At 44.4% G+C, this 17,935-nt stretch overlaps 1 protein-coding gene across 4 annotated transcripts in view; it reads left to right on the forward strand.

Annotated features, from left to right (window-relative positions):
• Nucleotides 1–17,935, forward strand: part of LOC137318871 (suppressor of cytokine signaling 6) — a 90,308-nt gene that overhangs the window by 20,902 nt on the left and 51,471 nt on the right. For 2 of the 4 annotated variants that reach the window (XR_010961986.1, XM_067981446.1), the window contains exon 2: nt 15,263–15,403. The exons of 1 other annotated variant lie outside the window; for it this stretch is intronic. The gene's annotated coding sequence lies outside the window, so the exon portion shown is untranslated. The remainder of the gene's footprint in view (nt 1–15,262; nt 15,404–17,935) is intronic. One more of the 4 variants, XM_067981447.1, reaches the window with a different exon arrangement.

Below are 17,935 nucleotides of genomic sequence, written 5' to 3' on the forward strand. Positions count from 1 at the left end.
AACAAAATGTTCTTCCCATCTATTGTAGTTTTAAAGCAGCAAGAGCTACATTTTTCTTTCCTTCATTTTGAAGTGGTCTACAGGCAGGTGATGAGTGGTGCGGTTCTCTGTGCCACTAAATGGCAGTGCACGGATTAATGCTGAGCACCTTCTAAGATGAATTGACGTGTCAGCTGTGGTTGGTGTATGATGCGAGGACTCATCATAAGGAGAGAAAGTACCTTTTTAAAGGGAGAGCTCTACCTTAAACCAAAAAAGTTGCCCTTATACAAAAATGTTACAACAAGTTGGAGGAATGGCTGTCCATAGTAGATATAGATAGAGAACCTTCACCACACGGACTGCAGCGGTTCAAGAAGGCGGCACACCACTTTCTCGAGGGCAATTAGGGATGGGCAATAAATGCCGGCCTCGCCAGCGACGCCCACATCCCATGAACAAATTTTTTAAAAAGTAAGACCTGTCCCTTTCTCTCACTCCTTTTTGTTCTTACTTCGTTTCCCTTATTCTTCTTTTCCATTTTGCTACTTTTATGTTTATCTTATTAGTTTCTGGTTTTGGGTTTTTCTCATCTTCTGACACATTCTGTCTTTGAACATCTCACTGCAAGGGACAAATTGCCACGACTCTCACCGTTAATTCAATACTTTTATTTTAGTTGTGAGAATGACGCAAAATTGTCTAAGCAGTGAGCAACTTAATTATTTTAACATTACATTGAGAAGTTTTCAAGCTAAGTTAAACTGTTGGTGATAAATAATAGATCAGCTTAGTAATGGCCTCAGCAGATGATTGTTTGTAATTGGTAACCTTTGGACTATTCTTTAATTACATTGGAATTGCTTGGACTGCAGGCTACTGTTGGACTACAAACTGTAATCCTATTCCTGCTAATGGTGGCTGGCTGGCTCCATGTTGAACTTTTTTACATGGTCTGTATAATTTAGATGCTTTTCATTATCAAGTGTTTTGGGTTCAAGCATACGATGCAAGATGCTTATGTTGCATAATACATACGAGACAAATGTGTCGAAGTGGGAGGCCATATTATGAGCATGCTTTGTTAAGACTGCTAAAATTCAATCACTGATCAATCTTACAACAGTGGGCCTTGAGCTTGATCCACTTGTGGGAACAAGGTGCTTTTCACACATAGCATGATCATGCCTCAAACAGCTTCATTCCAGAGCATTCTCACCAGTATGTAGTTCTTTTCAATCGTACACACCAGCTTTTTCAGAGCATCTTTGTAGGCAACCTGCCCATGTCCTAACTCCCGTCAAGTCCCATTCACCCATCGCCCCTGTGCTCGCTGACCCTACATTGGCTCCCAGGTCCATCAATGCCTCGATTTTAAAATTCTTGTTTTCAAATCCCTCCATGGCCTCGCCCCTCCCTATCTATGTAACTTCTTCCCATCCTACAACCCTCCGAGATCTCTGCTCTCCTCCAATTCTGGCCTCTTGCGCATCCCTGATTTTCATCGCTACACCATTGGTGGCCGTGCCTTCAGTTGCCTCCTCCCTAAACCTCTCCGCCTCTCTACCTTTCTCCCCTCCTTTAAGATGCTCCTTAAAACCTACCTCTTCACCTGTCCTAATAGCTCCTTATGTGGCTCAGTGTCAAATTTTGTTTGGTAATGCTCCTGTGCCTTGGGACGTTTTACTACGTTAAAGACGCCATATAAATGCAACTTGTTGTGACGTAAGTGTGAGCATCAGTTAGTGTTGACCTGCTATTTTGACGCTTTGAGATGTGTGCACACTGGTTTGTGCTTCCAAAAGAACATGCGTTTGAAAGGTGAAACATTTGAAGAAACGTGTTTTGTAGTTTTAAGAAAGAGAAACTTGTTGACTGATATTTCTTGCTGTGGTGTTTGAACAGCATCATTCAGTAGGTTCCTTTGCTTGATATGTACTTTTCCCTATAATAGGAGGTCCTGGGTTGCAGAAAATAGAGGCATCTAGAGGTCTGCAACCCTCAGACTTGGGTGGATAAAGGGGAACCAGTGGACGTAGTGTATTTAGACTTCCAGAAGGCATTTGACAAGGTGCCACATAAAAGATTATTGCTCAAGATAAAGAATCACTGGATTGGGGGTAATATTCTGGCATGGGTGGAGGATTGGTTATCTAACAGGAAGCAGAGAGTTGGGATAAATGGTTCATTCTCGGACTGGCAACCAGTGGCCAGTGGTGTTCCGCAGGGGTCGGTGCTGGGTCCCCAACTCTTTACAATCCATATTAACGATTTGGAGGAGGGGACCGAGTGTAACATATCAAAGTTTGCAGATGATACAAAGATGGGAGGGAAAGTAGAGAGTGAGGAGGACATAAAAATCCTACAGGGGGATATGGACAGACTGGGTGAGTGGGCGGAGATTTGGCAGATGCAATACAAGATTGGAAAATGTGAGGTTATACACTTTGGCAGGAAAAATCGGAGAACAAGTTATTATCTTAAAGGCGAGAAACTGGAAAGTACTGCAGTACAAAGGGATCTGGGGGTCCCAGTGCAAGAAAATCAAAAAGTTAGTATGCAGGTGCAGCAGGTGATCAAGAAGGCCAATGGAATGTTGGCTTTTATTGCTCGGGGGATAGAATATAAAAACAGGGAGGTATTGCTGCAGTTATATAAGGTATTGGTGAGACCGCACCTGGAATACTGCATACAGTTTTGGTCTCCATACTTAAGAAAAGACATACTTGCTCTCGAGGCAGTACAAAGAAGGTTCACTCGGTTAATCCCGGGGATGAGGGGGCGGACGTATGAGGAGAGGTTGAGTAGATTGGGACTCTACTCATTGGAGTTCAGAAGAATGAGAGGCGATCTTATTGAAACATATAAGATTGTGAAGGGGCTTGATCGGGTGGATGCGGTAAGGATGTTCCCAAGGATGAGTGAAACTAGAACTAGGGGGCATAATCTTAGAATAAGGGGCTGCTCTTTCAAAACTGAGATGAGGAGAAGCTTCTTCACTCAGAGGGTAGTAGGTCTGTGGAATTTGCTGCCCCAGGAAGCTGTGGAAGCTACATCATTAAATAAATTTAAAACAGAAATCGACAGTTTCCTAGAAGTAAAGGGAATTAGGGGTTACGGGGAGCGGGCAGGAAATTGGACATGAATTTAGATTTGAGGTTAGGATCAGATCAGCCATGATCTTATTGAATGGCGGAGCAGGCTCGAGGGGCCGATTGGCTTACTCCTGCTCCTATTTCTTATGTTATTATGTTCTTAAATATTTTTGTGTTTGCATGTTTCTCCATTACTTTCACATTGTATCATTGTTCCCATGATCTAATATAACTGCACAACCTGGTGTTGTGGATGGTTGCTGCATGCTTTTCAGTAAATTAAGTTAGAACGTTAATGAGGAAAAATGAGGGGAAAAGCCATTTGACCCATGTAAATCATTCTTTTTATACTGTTTCAGCTCACGTCCATGATCGGAATAAACCGTTTTCATCGTTTTAACTATAATCCTATAACTTATGCCCAGTTCCTGTTATTGACACCGTATTCCAGTTAGGAGCTGAGCTGTATTGCGCAAACATCCTACAGCTGACACAAGGTGACTCAGAATGTGTTGAATTTGTGAGCAGTCTTATTTACACTGCCAAACATACCTTAGTTGAGAACTGAGCCTAAAATCCCATCCAAGGGTTTATGAGAGAGTAAACACAATTTCATTGGTTTTTCCAGTAAGTGATAAAGGAATGGCTCATATTTATGTCTGGGAACTCTAACTTTTTAAACTGAAATTTTCGATGAATTAAAAAATAGGTTGTAAATTTCTACATGAGCCTGGGTTTGCTATGGTGTGATTCAGTCCTTTTGAGAAAGATGATATATTACTTTGAAAGTGATACTTTTGCGACAAGTTTGGAAATCTAGGGCATTACATCTCTGAACGTTACATCCCAACTGGGTGAACAAGTAGCATGAATATCAGCAGGAAGAGAAAAAAAATTCATAGCAGTTTACAACATGGAAACAGGCCCTTCGGCCCAACATGTCCATGTCGCCCAGTTGATACCACTAAGCTAGTCCCAATTGCCTGCACTTGGCCCATATCCCTCTATACCCATCTTACCCATGTAACTGTCCAAATGCTTTTTAAAAGACAAAATTGTACCCGCCTCTACTACTGCCTCTGGCAGCTCGTTCCAGACACTCACCACCCTTTAAGTGAAAAAATTGCCCCTCTGGACCCTTTTGTATCTCTCCCCTCTCACCTTAAATCTATGTCCCCTCGTTATAGACTCCCCTACCTTTGGGAAAAGATTTTGACTATCTACCTTATCTATGCCCCTCATTATTTTATAGACTTGTATAAGATCACCCCTTAACCTCCTACTCTCCAGGGAAAAAGTCTCAGTCTATCCAACCTCTCCCAATAAGTCAAACCATCAAGTCCCGGTAGCATCCTAGTCAATCTTTTCTGCACTCTTTCTAGTTTAATAATATCCTTTCTATAGTAGGGTGACCAGAACTGTACACAGTATTCCAAGTGTGGCCTTACTAATGTCTTGTACAACTTCAACAAGACATCCCAACTCCTGTATTCAGTGTTCTGACCAATGAAACCAAGCATGCTGAATGCCTTCTTCACCACCCTATCCACCTGTGACTCCACTTTCAAGGAGCTATGAACCTGTACTCCTGGATCTCTTTGTTCTATAACTCTCCCCAACGCCCTACCATTAACGGAGTAGGTCCTGGCCCGATTCGATCTACCAAAATGCATCACCTCATATTTATCTAAATTAAACTCCATCTGCCATTCATCGGCCCACTGGCCCAATTTATCAAGATCCCGTTGCAATCCTAGATAACCTTCTTCACTGTCCACAATGCCACCAATCTTGGTGTCATCTGCAAACTTACTAACCATGCCTCCTAAATTCTCATCCAAATCATTAATATAAATAACAAATAACAGCGGACCCAGCACCGATCCCTGAGGCACACCGCTGGTCACAGGCATCCAGTTTGAAAAACAACCCTCTACAACCACCCTCTGTCTTCTGTCGTCAATCCAATTTTGTATCCAATCGGCTACCTCACCTTGGATCCCGTGAGATTTAACCTTATGTAACAACCTACCATGCGGTACCTTGTCAAAGGCTTTGCTAAAGTCCATGTAGACCACGTCTACTGCACAGCCCTCATCTATCTTCTTGGTTACCCCTTCAAAAAACTCAATCAAATTCGTGAGACATGATTTTCCACTCACAAAACCATGCTGACTGTTCCTAATCAGTCCCTGCCTCTCCAAATGCCTGTAGATCCTGTCTCTCAGAATACCCTCTAACAACTTACCCACTACAGATGTCAGGCTCACCGGTCTGTAGTTCCCAGGCTTTTCCCTGCCGCCCTTCTTAAACAAAGGCACAACATTTGCTACCCTCCAATCTTGAGGCACCTCACCTGCAGCTGTCGATGATTCAAATATCTCTGCGAGGGGACCCGCAATTTCCTCCCTAACCTCCCATAACGTCCTGGGATACATTTCATCAGGTCCCGGAGATTTATCTACCTTGATGCGCGTTAAGACTTCCAGCACCTCCCTCTCTGTAATATGTACACTCCTCAAGACATCACTATTTATTTCCCCAAGTTCCCTAACATCCATGCCTTTCTCAACCGTAAATACCGATGTGAAATATTCATTTAGGATCTCACCCATCTCTTTGATGTTTAGTGACTAATATTGGTATTTAGATCCATGCCCATCTCAAGCTCAAATGTAAGGAGTTGCACAACACCAGGTTATAGTCCAACAGCTTTATTTGAAATCACAAGCTTTCGGAGCTTTCCTCCTTCGTCAGGTGAGTGCAGGGTTCCATAAAGGCACAGCATATATAGTCAGAGAACAATGCCTGGTGATTACAGATAATCTTTCCAACTGCCTGTTATCACACTTCGGCAGAAAGGTAATCACAGCAATCAAAGGAGTGGATGGTGTTCAGACAGGGGAACATTACATCCAAGGCTGATGGCCGGCGCGGACACGATGGGCCGAAGGGCCTCTATCCGTGCTGTATGACTCTATGACTACTGAATACACAAGCGGTCAGGTCAGATCACAAAGACAGAGAGAGAGAGAGAGACACCCGAAAGGCAGAGAGAGAGAGAATGATCAGTTGTATTACAAACAGATAACTTTTTTTTCCCCTGGTGGGGTTACATGTAGCGTGACATGAACCCAAGATCCCGGTTGAGGCCGTCCTCATGGGTGCGGAACTTGGCTATCAATTTCTGCTCGACGATTTTGTGTTGTCGTGTGTCTCGAAGGCCGCCTTGGAGAACGCTTACCCAAAGCCAATCTCCAGACGCCATCCTACAACTCATCCGCTTCATCCTGGATCACAATGTCTTCACCTTCAATAACCAGTTCTTTACCCAATCACACGGAACAGCCATGGGGACCAAATTCGCACCCCAATACGCCAACATTTTCATGCACAAGTTCGAGCACGTCTTCTTCACTGCACAGGACCTCCAACCAACGCTATACACCAGATACATAGACGACATTTTCTTCCTATGGACCCACGGCGAAGAATCACTGATGAGACTGCACGATAACATCAAGTTCCATCCCACCATCAAACTCACCATGGACTACTCCTCAGAATCGGTTTCTTTCTTGGACACACGAATCTCCATCAAAGACGGGCACCTCAGCACCTCACTCTACCGCAAGCCCACGGACAACCTCACGATGCTCCACTTTTCCAGCTCCCACCCTAACCACGTCAAAGAGGCCATCCCCTATGGACAGGCCCTGCGAATACACAGGATCTGCTCAGTCGAGGAGGAACGCGATGGACACCTACAGACGCTGAAAAACGCCCTTGTAAGAATGGGATATGACGCTCGACTCGTCGATCGACAGTTCCGACGGGCCACAGCGAAGAATCGCATAGACCTCCTCAGAAGATAAACACGGGACACAACCAACAGAGTGCCCTTCGTCATCCAGTACTTCCCCGGAGCGGAGAAACTACGCCATGTTCTTCGCAGCCTTCAACATGTCATCGATGATGACGAACACCTCGCTAAGGCCATCCCCACGCCTCCACTACTCGCCTTCAAACAGCCACCCAACCTCAAACAGACCATCTCTCGCAGCAAATTACCCAGCTTTCAGGAGAACAGTGTCCATGGCACCACACAACCCTGCCACGGCAACCTCTGCAAGACATGCCAGATCATCGACACAGATACCACCATCACACGAGAGGACACCACCCACCAGGTACATGGTTCATACTCCTGTGACTCGGCCAACGTTGTCCACCTCATACGTTGCAGGAAAGGATGCCCCGGAGCATGGTACATCGGCGAGACCATGCAGACACTGCGACAACGGATGAACGGACACCGCACAACAATCGCCAGACATGAGGGTTCCCTCCCAGTCGGGGAACACTTCTGCAGTCAAGGACATTCTGCCTCCGATCTTCGGGTAAGCGTTCTCCAAGGCGGCCTTCGAGACACACGACAACACAAAATCATCGAGCAGAAATTGATAGCCAAGTTCCGCACCCATGAGGACGGCCTCAACCGGGATCTTGGGTTCATGTCACGCTACATGTAACCCCACCAGGGGAAAAAAAGTTATCTGTTTGTAATACAACTGATCATTCTCTCTCTCTCTGCCTTTCGACTCTCACTCTCACTCTCACTCTCACTCTCTCTCTCTGTCTTTGTGATCTGACCTGACCGCTTGTGTATTCAGTAGTCTTGGATGCAATGTTCCCCTGTCTGAACACCATCCACTCCTTTGATTGCTGTGATTACCTTTCTGCCGAAGTGTGATAACGGGCAGTTAGAAAGATTATCTGTAATCACCAGGCATTGTTCTCTGACTATATATGCTGTGCCTTTATGGAACCCTGCACTCACCTGACGAAGGAGGAAAGCTCCAAAAGCTTGTGATTTCAAATAAAGCTGTTGGACTATAAACCTGGTGTTGTACGACTCCTTACATTTGTCCACCCCAGTCCATCACCGGCTTCTCCACATCATCTCAAGCTCACACTTGAGGCCTTTGTGGAGGGATGTGTCAGTTCTTTTTTTATTCGGTTACAGACCTTGTTTCTAATAGTGGGTGCTCAGCTTAGTGGAAAACGATTTTCAAAAAAAAAATTTGGAAGCCAATTGGTTTCTATATTTTCACCCCCCCTCCCCCCTCCCCCCTCCCCCCTCCCCCCTCCCCCCTCCCCCCTCCCCCCTCCCTCCCCCCTCCCCCCTCCCTCCCCCCCCTCCCCCTCCCCCCCCCCAACCAATTGGTAGCTGTTACTAAATGCCCATTTTTGATTTGTAGCTTTTTGAACTTCTTGATTGGTGGTTTCCATTCCTGCTTGCTGATTGGTTATTTCCCTTGTTACTCAATTATGATTTGTTGCTGTTTGGCTCACATTTAACATCTGCAAATCAACTGCAATAAATTTGCACGTACAAAGGTGTGATACTAGAAGTATGATATGACTGAATAATCGGTACTAGAAATTCCATGAACGTTCTCCCAGTTTCCTGCTGTAACTTTGAGAGGAGACTAGTGAAAGCGGCTGAGAATGGCCATTTACGCTGTTACTCTGGGGTTTGCCATGGTCTCCTGGATGGTCGCCTTGTAGAGTTTCAGGGTCACTGTTTGGTTCACCATTACTGTATATAACATTCACCAACCTAATAACCAGTTTGTCTCTTTTTTTATTGCATTTGGTTATGGAGGCTTGACTGAAAATTCTAATTTATTTTTGAATTTCATGCCAGAACACTATCATGTAAAGTTGAAGAAAATTATTTTTCTATTTTCATTTGTGACTCTGTGGGAGGGGTGTGGATGAGTTAGAATTGTGCATGTCGCCAACTGTATCCGCTGACAATCAGCTGGGAATTAGAACACACAGAACTTCCAACGCCCTGCTGCTTTAAAAACATTCACCCCAACACGACACGTTAGGGAAAAGACAAAATTTACTAATCTGGTACGGAGCAATTTTATTTTTTCCTCATTTTTAGGTTGCTGCTTTTGTATTAGGATTTTCTTGATACGCTACAGATGAAATGTCTGCTTGCAATGTCTGGTTTTTAATTGGGATTTAGTAGTGAAACATGCTTGTCTATTAACTGTTCCAGTGGAGCCTTGGACTAAACTTCTGAATAGTTAACACAATTTCAATAATGTTTATAAAGCATTTTTTTATTCATTCATAGGATGTGGGAGTCGCTGGCAAGACCAGCATTTATTGCCCATCCCTAATTGTCCTTGAGAAGGTGGTGGTGAGCCGCCTTCTTGAACTGCTGCAATCTGTGTGGTGAAGGTTTTCCCACAGAGCTGAGGGAGTTCCAGGATTTTGACCCAGCGACGATGAAGGAACGGCGATATAGTTCCAAGTCAGGATGGTGTGTGACTTGGAGGGGAACGTGCAGGTGGTGGTGTTCCCATGTGCCTGCTGCCCCTGTCCTTCTAGGTGGTAGAGGTCGCGGGTTTGGGAGGTGCTGTTGAAGAAGCCTTGCTTGGCGAGTTGCTGCAGTGCATCCTGTAGATGGTAGACACTGAAGCCACGGTTCGCTGGTGGTGAAGGGAGTGAATGTTTAGGGTGGTGGATGGGGTACCAATCAAGCGGGCTGCTTTGTCCTGGATGGTGTCGAGCTTCTTGAGTGTTGTTGGAGCTGCACTCATCCAGGCAAGTGGAGAGTATTCCATCACACTCCTGACTTGTACCTTGTAGATGGTGGAAAGGCTTTGGGGAGTCAGGAGGTGAGTCACTCGCCGCAGAATACCCAGCCTCTGACCTGCTCTTATAGCCACAGTATTTATGTGGCTGGTCCAGTTAAGTTTCTGGTCAATGGTGACCCCCAGGATGTTGATGGTGGGGGATTCGGTGATGGTAATGCTGATGAATGTCAAGGGGAGGTGGTTAGACTCTCTCTTGTTGGAGATGGTCATTGCCTGGCACTTATCTGACGCGAATGTTACTTGCCACTTATGAGCCCAAGCCTGGATGTTGTCCAGGTCTTGCTGCATGCGGGCTCGGACTGCTTCATTATTTGAGGGGTTGCGAATGGAACTGAACACTGTGCAATCATCAGCGAACATCCCCATTTCTGACCTTATGATGGAGGGAAGGTCATTGATGAAGCAGCTGAAGATGGTTGGCCCTAGGACACTGCCCTGAGGAACTCCTGCAGCAATGCCCTGGGGCTGAGATGATTGGCCTCCAACAACCACTACCATCTTCCTTTGTGCTAGGTATGACTCCAGCCACTGGAGAGTTTTCCCCCTGATTCCCATTGACTTCAATTTTACTAGGGTTCCTTGATGCCACACTCAGTCAAATGCTGCCTTGATGTCAAGGGCAGTCACTCTCACCTCACCTCTGGAATTCAGCTCTTTTGTCCATGTTTGGACCAAGGCTGTAATCAGGTCTGGAGCCAAGTGGTCCTGGCGGAACCCAAACTGAGCATCGGTGAGCAGGTTATTGGTGAGTAAGTGCCGCTTGATAGCACTGTCGACGACACCTTCCATCACTTTGCTGATGATTGAGAGTAGACTGATGGGCGGTAATTGGCCGGATTGGATTTGTCCTGCTTTTTTTTGTGGACAGAACACACCTGGGCAATTTTCCACATTGTCGGGTAGATGCCAGTGTTGTAGCTGTACTGGAACAGCTTGGCTAGAGGCACAGCTAGTTCTGGAGCACAAGTCTTCAGCACTTCCGCTGGGATGTTGTCGGGGCCCATAGCCTTTGTTGTATCCAGTGCACTCAGCCGTTTCTTGATATCACATGGAGTGAATCAAATTGGCTGAAGACTGGCTTCTGTGATGGTGGGGATATCGGGAGGAGGTCGAGATGGATCATCTACTCGGCACTTCTGGCTGAAGATGGTTGCAAACGCTTTAGCTTTGTCTTTTGCACTCACGTGCTAGACTGCCATCATTGAGGCTGGGGATGTTTACAGAGCCGCCTCCTCCTCTCATTAGTTGTTTAATTGTCCACCACCATTCACGACTGGATGTGGCAGGACTGCAGAGTTTTGATCTGATTTGTTGGTTGTAGAATCGCTTAGCTCTGTCTATAGCATGTTGCTTTCGCAGTTTAGCATGCATGTTGTCCTGTGTTGCAGCTTCACCAGGCTGGCATCTCATTTTTAGGTACACCTGGTGCTGCTCCTGGCATGCTCTTCTATACTCCTCATTGAACCAGGGTTGATCCCCTGGCTTGTTGGTAATGGGTTCTAGTGAGGAATATGCTAGGCCATGAGGTTACAGATTGTGCTGGAATACAATTCTGCTGCTCCTGATGGCCCACAGCACCTCATGGATGCCCAGTTTTGAGCTGTTAGATCTGTTCCGAATCTATCCCATTTAACACGGTGGTAATGGACGGTGTCCTCAGTGTGAAGACGGGACTTTGTCTCCACAAGGACTGTGCGGTGATCAATTCTGTCATGAACGGATGCATTTGCGACAGATAGATTGGTGAGGTCGAGGTTAAGTCGGTTTTTCCCCCGTGTTGGTTCGCTCACCACCTGCCGCAGGCCCATTCTGGCAGCTGTGTACTTCACGACTCGGCCAGCTCTCAGTAGTGGTTCTACCGAGCCACTCTTGGTGATGGACATTGAAGTCCCCCACCCAGAGTACATTCTGTGCCCTTGCTACCCTCAGTGCTTCCTCCAAGTGGTGCTCAACATGGAGGAGGACTGATTCATCAGCTGAGGGAGGGCGGTAGGTCATAATCAGCAGGAGATTTCATGGGGTCCGGAGTCAATGTTGAGGACTCCCAGGGCCACTCCCTCCTGACTGTATATCACTGTACCGCCATCTCTGGTGGATCTCTCCTGCCGGTGGGTCAGGACATACCCAGGGATGGTGATGGAAGAGTCTGGGATGTTGGCTGAAAGATATGATTCTGTTAGTATGGCAATGTCAGGCTGTTGCTTGACTCGTCTGTGGGACAGTTCTCCCAATTTTGGCACAAGTCCCCAGATGTTGGTGAGGAGGACTTTGCAGGGTCGACTGGGCTTGGTTTGCCTTTGTCGTGTCCGATGCCGGGTGGTTTGTCCGGTTTTATTCTTGTGACTTTTGTAGCGAAATTGTACAACCGAGTGGCTTGCTAGGCCATTTCAGAGGACGATTAAGAATCAGCCACATTGCTGTGGGTTTGAAGTCACATATAGGCCAGACCGGATAAGGACGGCAGGTTTCCTTCCCTGAAGGACATTAGTGAACCAGATGGGTTTTTATGACAATCCAGTAGTTTCATGACCACCATTACTGATATTAACAAAATCCCTCCAGTCTCCAGATGAAGCAATTTTGAAAGAGGTTAGGGTTTTGCTCCAACACACTTATCTATGAGTCAAGTACAGTGGCATCTTGTCCAACCCTACACCACATGATCCCTTGGAAATTAGGCTACGACTTGTGGTGAATAGGAATAGTAGCGGCAGTTCATTCTGGCCATGGCTGAAATGCTGTCCAATTTAATATTTTTTAAATGCTGGATTGCTAGTGGAACAGCAGCAATGTTGGTGATTGTCCTGCTAATTTTTGCCTTAAATCAGTTTTACATTTGTCATTGACAGAACTACTAGTAATGGCTGGAACATGTTTGTAAATTGACTGAAAATCATGTGATTTATGGGGGGGGGGAAGTCAAGTACTCTGAGAAAGCAAGAACTTCTATTGATATAATACCCTTCATGTCCTCAGGATGTTACAAAGTGGCAATGAAGTACTTATGAAGTAATTTCCGTTGCTTTGATAGCAAATGTGATGGCAAAGCCCAATGTACAGCAATGTGATAATGACCAGTTAACCTGTTTGGTGGTGTGGTTGAGGGATAAATGTTGGCCAAGACAGAGGGAGAAGTCCCCTACTCTTATTTGAATGGTACTATGGATCTTTTACATCCACCTGAACAGGACCTTGGTTTCATGTGTCGTCGAAAAGATGGTACCTCTGACAATGCAGCACTCCCTTAGTACTGCACTGAAGCGTTGTCCCAGATTACATGCTCAAGAACCCATGGCATTCTGACTCTGATTAGAGTGTTACCACTGAGCCAACCTGACATTGCAGAAAATTGTTATTATGAGCTGCACAGAGATTTATTTTCATCTGATTAGAAGTGGGAAATAAAATGGTATTCCAGACAATTAATTACATCTTTAAAAAGTACACCTGTAATGTTACTGCAGTATTTTCTTTTGGTTGAAACAGCTCCAACAAAAGTATCAATATAAATGTACCCATGAATAACATTTTTTGCTGCAGAATTTTCCTTTCAAACTTGTAGTAATATAAAATCCTTAATTCTCTTGTTGAAAGATTCCCATAGGCCAAGGACATGGAGCAGGCATGCTGTCAATGACAACCAGTATAAAAGGGGAACTTGAAACAGATTCATCGCCACATAAAATGTAAAGGATCTATGTTTTAAGCAACGATTGTGATTTCAGAGCTGTCATCTGGTGTTGGGGTTCAGGTCCAATAACCCCATGTAAATATATGCATCACTTACTTATTTGCTTTTTCTAATGGTCCAGGACTTCGGCTCTCAGCTGTGCAGCATTTTTAGAAATATTTATTGTGAAATCATAATTGTGTATTCATGTGTCCACCATTTCTGACTCTTCACCAACACAAGTTAGTGGCATAATGACTGAAACCCAGTCTTTGGGTTCCATTGTATCTGTTTTTGAAATGTCTGTCTTTAAACTTGTTTTTATTAGCTTTAGCACTTTGGTGAATTGTGAATGGCGGTGAGAGGGAGTTAATTGGTAGTGGGATTCAAAAGGTTAGTTATGTGGTGGATTTTGTCATGTAGACTACCATCCTTGCACTGATTATCTCAAAATGGCATTACTGGTGAGGTATAAAACCAAGCTTAGTGTATAAAAATTAAATTTGCACATTGCTGAATTAAACTTAGTGATCTAAAACTGTGGTCTGTCTCCCCTCATGCTTACATTAACCTCAAGTGTCTTTTTAATATTAACTGTATTCTCCAATGCCATTGGTAACTGCCACCTTATATAATATAATATAGAAGGAGGCCATTCAGCCCATTGGGGGTGATTTTAAACCCCAAGAGCGGGTGGGAGTTGAAAATAGTTGTTTTTTGGGTCACGACCGCAACCCGGCATTATTTCCGGATTTAACGTCGGCGCATAAAAGTACAGGCTTCCCACTGGGAATGCAAAGTCCGAAAATGTTGTGGTTGCGACCCAAAAAACAACTGTTTTCAACTCCCACCCACCCGTTCTTGGGGTTTAAAATCACCCCCATTGTGTCTGTGCTGGCTCTTTGAAAGAGCTATCTGACTGTCCCACTGTTTCTACATTTCCAAGTTTTATACATTTTTTTCTTTTGTACTGCAATAACATTTCCACAATCTGGCAAAAGTGGGAGATTTATGTGCCACTGAATGTCGTCTTGTTGAGGTTTGCAGTGCGTAGAGTACGTGAAGTGTAAAAATGAAATGGTTTCTCAGAGATGCCTTCTGGAACGCAAATGAGAACTGATCTACAAATGTTTGTCTATCTATACCATAACTTAATGGTTGAACATTAAGTTTTTAAATCATTAATAATGTTAATAAAGCAGATGCTGTGCTCCTATAAAATCATGCTGATTGCTCGAAGTGTTGAGAACAGAGTAATTTTTTTACATCCTTTGTATTATTTATTGAGTCTTGCATTCCTACATCCTCTTTTGATTGGTAATGCAGAATCTGTATTGTTAATTGCTGCTTTCCACCACACGTAGACAGTGTGTTGAAATAGCTTCGATCACTTTATTAGCAGGAACATCGTTCAGATGGCTGTAAAATCTTTGTTCAGTCAAGTAGAAAAAGGTTGTTCAGGCTCAAATTATTTACTTTCCCATGCAGTTCTGAAGAACGTGGTAATAGGTGAAAACAGTGAAGGTAAAGACTGTCGTGGTCCGGTCCGTGTGAGTTTAAATTGACTGCTAGTGAAAGGTATTTAAATGTAATTAGCTTGTCAGAATGAAGCTTATAACAATTTTAACCTCATTGGCAATATAGCATTTATAAAGGGTCATTGTTCAGATATTGCTGGAGTTTGAAAAATTTAAATTGCAGTAAATATTTGAGGAGTGTGTCTTAGGGGGAAGGGGAGGGACAAAGCATTGTTTTACAACACCAACCTAGTTAACAGCAGTCTGTGTGAATTCCGATGGGGAAGAACCTGCCTGACCAACCTCTGCATCTTCTTTCAGGAAGTAACAACCCAAGTGGACTGTGGCATGATCTATGATGTGATGCACCTTGACTTCCAAAAGGCTTTGGATAAAGTCCCACACAAAAGGTTATTAGTTAAACTCGAAACCTTGAGGATTCAAGGTGAACCCTGGGAATGGGTAAGAAACCAGCTGAAGGATAAGGAACAATAATCATTTGTTAGAGGAGCTATGTTGGAGTGCGGGTGGGGTGCCTCTAGGGTTGCCAACCTTCCAGGATTGTCCTGGAGTCTCCAGGAATTAAAGATTAATCTCCTGAACATTGCTGTGAGCAACCTGAGAGAAAAATCATTGGTGCATTAAAAATATTGTGGTTTTTCTTCAATGTCTTTTTGAATACTTTTATTTTAAAAAAATATTGTGACAGGAAAAAAGGCTGTTTGATAGTCAAGCATTATCCAGTTGGGTAATGAAGAGTCTGTTCACTTTCCAATTGATGAAAAGCGGTACGTCACGAGGACGGATGTGTCAGGCGACCAATGGCAGGAGAGTGAGGGCCGGCGGGTGGCTTGAGGCTGGAGGTCATGTGATGAACATTTTTTTTTTTAAGAGGTTTAAACCAGAGTTGGCAGCCCTAGGTGCCTCAGGGCTTACTGTTGGGACCGTTGCTGTTTCTAATTTACATAAGTGCCCTGGATTTAGAAACTTAATGCAAAGTGGTCAATTTTGTAGATGATATCATGCTACCAGGAATCGTAGAATCATAGGAAGTTATGGCACCATTCAGCCCATCATGTCCGTGCTGACCGAAAAAGAGCTATCCAGCTTAATCCCACTTTCCAGCACTTGGTCTGTAGCCCAGTAGGTTACGGCACTTCAAGTGCACATCCAAGTACTTTTTAAATGAGTTGAGGGTTTCTGCCTCTACCACCCTTTCAGGCAGTGAGTTCCAGACCCCTACCGCCTCTAGGTGAAAAATATTTCTACTCCGCTCCCTTCTAATCTTTCTACCAATTACTTTAAATCTATGCCCCCTGGTCACTGACCCCTCTGCTAAGGGAAATAGATCCTTGCTATCCACTCTATCTAGTCCTGTCATAATTTTATATACCTCAATTCAATCTCCCCTCAAACTCCTTTGTTCCAAAGAAAACAATCCCAGTCTGTCCAATCTTTTCTCATAGCTAAAATTCTTCAGGCCTGGCAACATCCTCAGAAATCTCTTCTGTACCCTCTCTAATGCAATCACATCTTTCCTGTAATGTGGTTACCACAGTACTCAAGTATGCAGTACTCATGCTGTGGCCTAACCAATGTTTTATACAGTTCTAGTGTAACTTCCCTGCTCTTATAGTCTGTGCCTCGGCTAATAAGGAAAGTGTCCCGTATGCCTTTTTAACCACCTTATCTACCTGTCCTGTTATCTTCAGGGATCTGTGGACATGCACTCCAAGGTCCCTTTGTTCCTCTACACCTATTAGTATCCTCCCATTTATTGTGTACTCCCTTGCCTTGTTTGCCCTCCCCAAATGCATTACCTCACACTTCTCTGGACTGAATTCCATTTGCCACTTTTCTGCCCACCTGACCAGTCCATTGATATCTTCCTGCCACCTACATCTTTCCTCCTCACTATCAGCCACACGGCCAATTTTTATATTGTCTGCAAACTTTTTGATCAAGTCCCCCACATTCAAGTCCAAATCATTAATATATACCACAAAAAGCATGAGACCTAGTAATAGGAGTGGTGGAATCAAGAGTCAGCTCAGAAATTACAGAATAAGTGGGACAAAATATGTGAGTGGGCAGATCAATGGTAAATGAAATTTAATGCAGACAAACGTAAAGTGCTACAAATAAGAAGGAAAAATAGACAACATACATACTCCATGAATGGTGCTGAAATAGCTAAGTATGATGCTAAAAGAGACCTAGGAAAGACTTGCATTTACATAGCGCCTTTCACGACCTCAAGATGTCCGAAAGCACTTTACAACCAGTGAAGTGTAGTCAATGTTGTAATGTTGGAAACATGGCAGCCAATTTGTGCACAGCATGGTTCCACAAACAGCAATGAGATAATGACCAGGTACTCTGTTTTAGCGGTGTTGGTTGAGGGATAAATATTGGCCAGGACACCGGGGAGAACATTCCCTGCTCTTCTTCAAAATAGTACCAATCGGATCTTTTACATCCACCTGAGGGGACAGATGGGGCCTTGGTTTAACTTCTCATCTGAAAGACGGCAGCTTTGCCAGTACAACACTCCCTCGGTACTGCACTGAAGTGTCAGCCTGGATTACGTGCTCAAGTCTCTGGAGTGGGAGTTGAACCCATAACCGTCTGACTCTGAGGCAAGAGTGCTACAACTAAGCCACGGCTGACACCTAGGAATTTGAGTAAACTCGACACCAAATATGTCCCAACAAATGCAGAGTAGTAAATGACAAAGCCAATAGTATATTGAACCACAGAACCAAAACAATAGACTATAACTCAGAGGAAGTAATGTTCAAACCTTACTTTGCTCTGGTTAGACCACACCTTTAATACTGTGTCCAGTTCTGATGCCAAGAAACGAGAGACACTCAAATCCCAGAGGCAGTGCAGAGAGGAGCAATAAGGCTGATCCCTGGTGTCAGGGAAAGATTGGAGAAACATGGGCTAATCAGCTTAGAAAGGCATGTGAGAGGTGATCTTACAGGGGTC

Source organism: Heptranchias perlo, chromosome 3, assembly GCF_035084215.1.
Source record: "Heptranchias perlo isolate sHepPer1 chromosome 3, sHepPer1.hap1, whole genome shotgun sequence".
NCBI lineage: Eukaryota > Metazoa > Chordata > Chondrichthyes > Hexanchiformes > Hexanchidae > Heptranchias > Heptranchias perlo.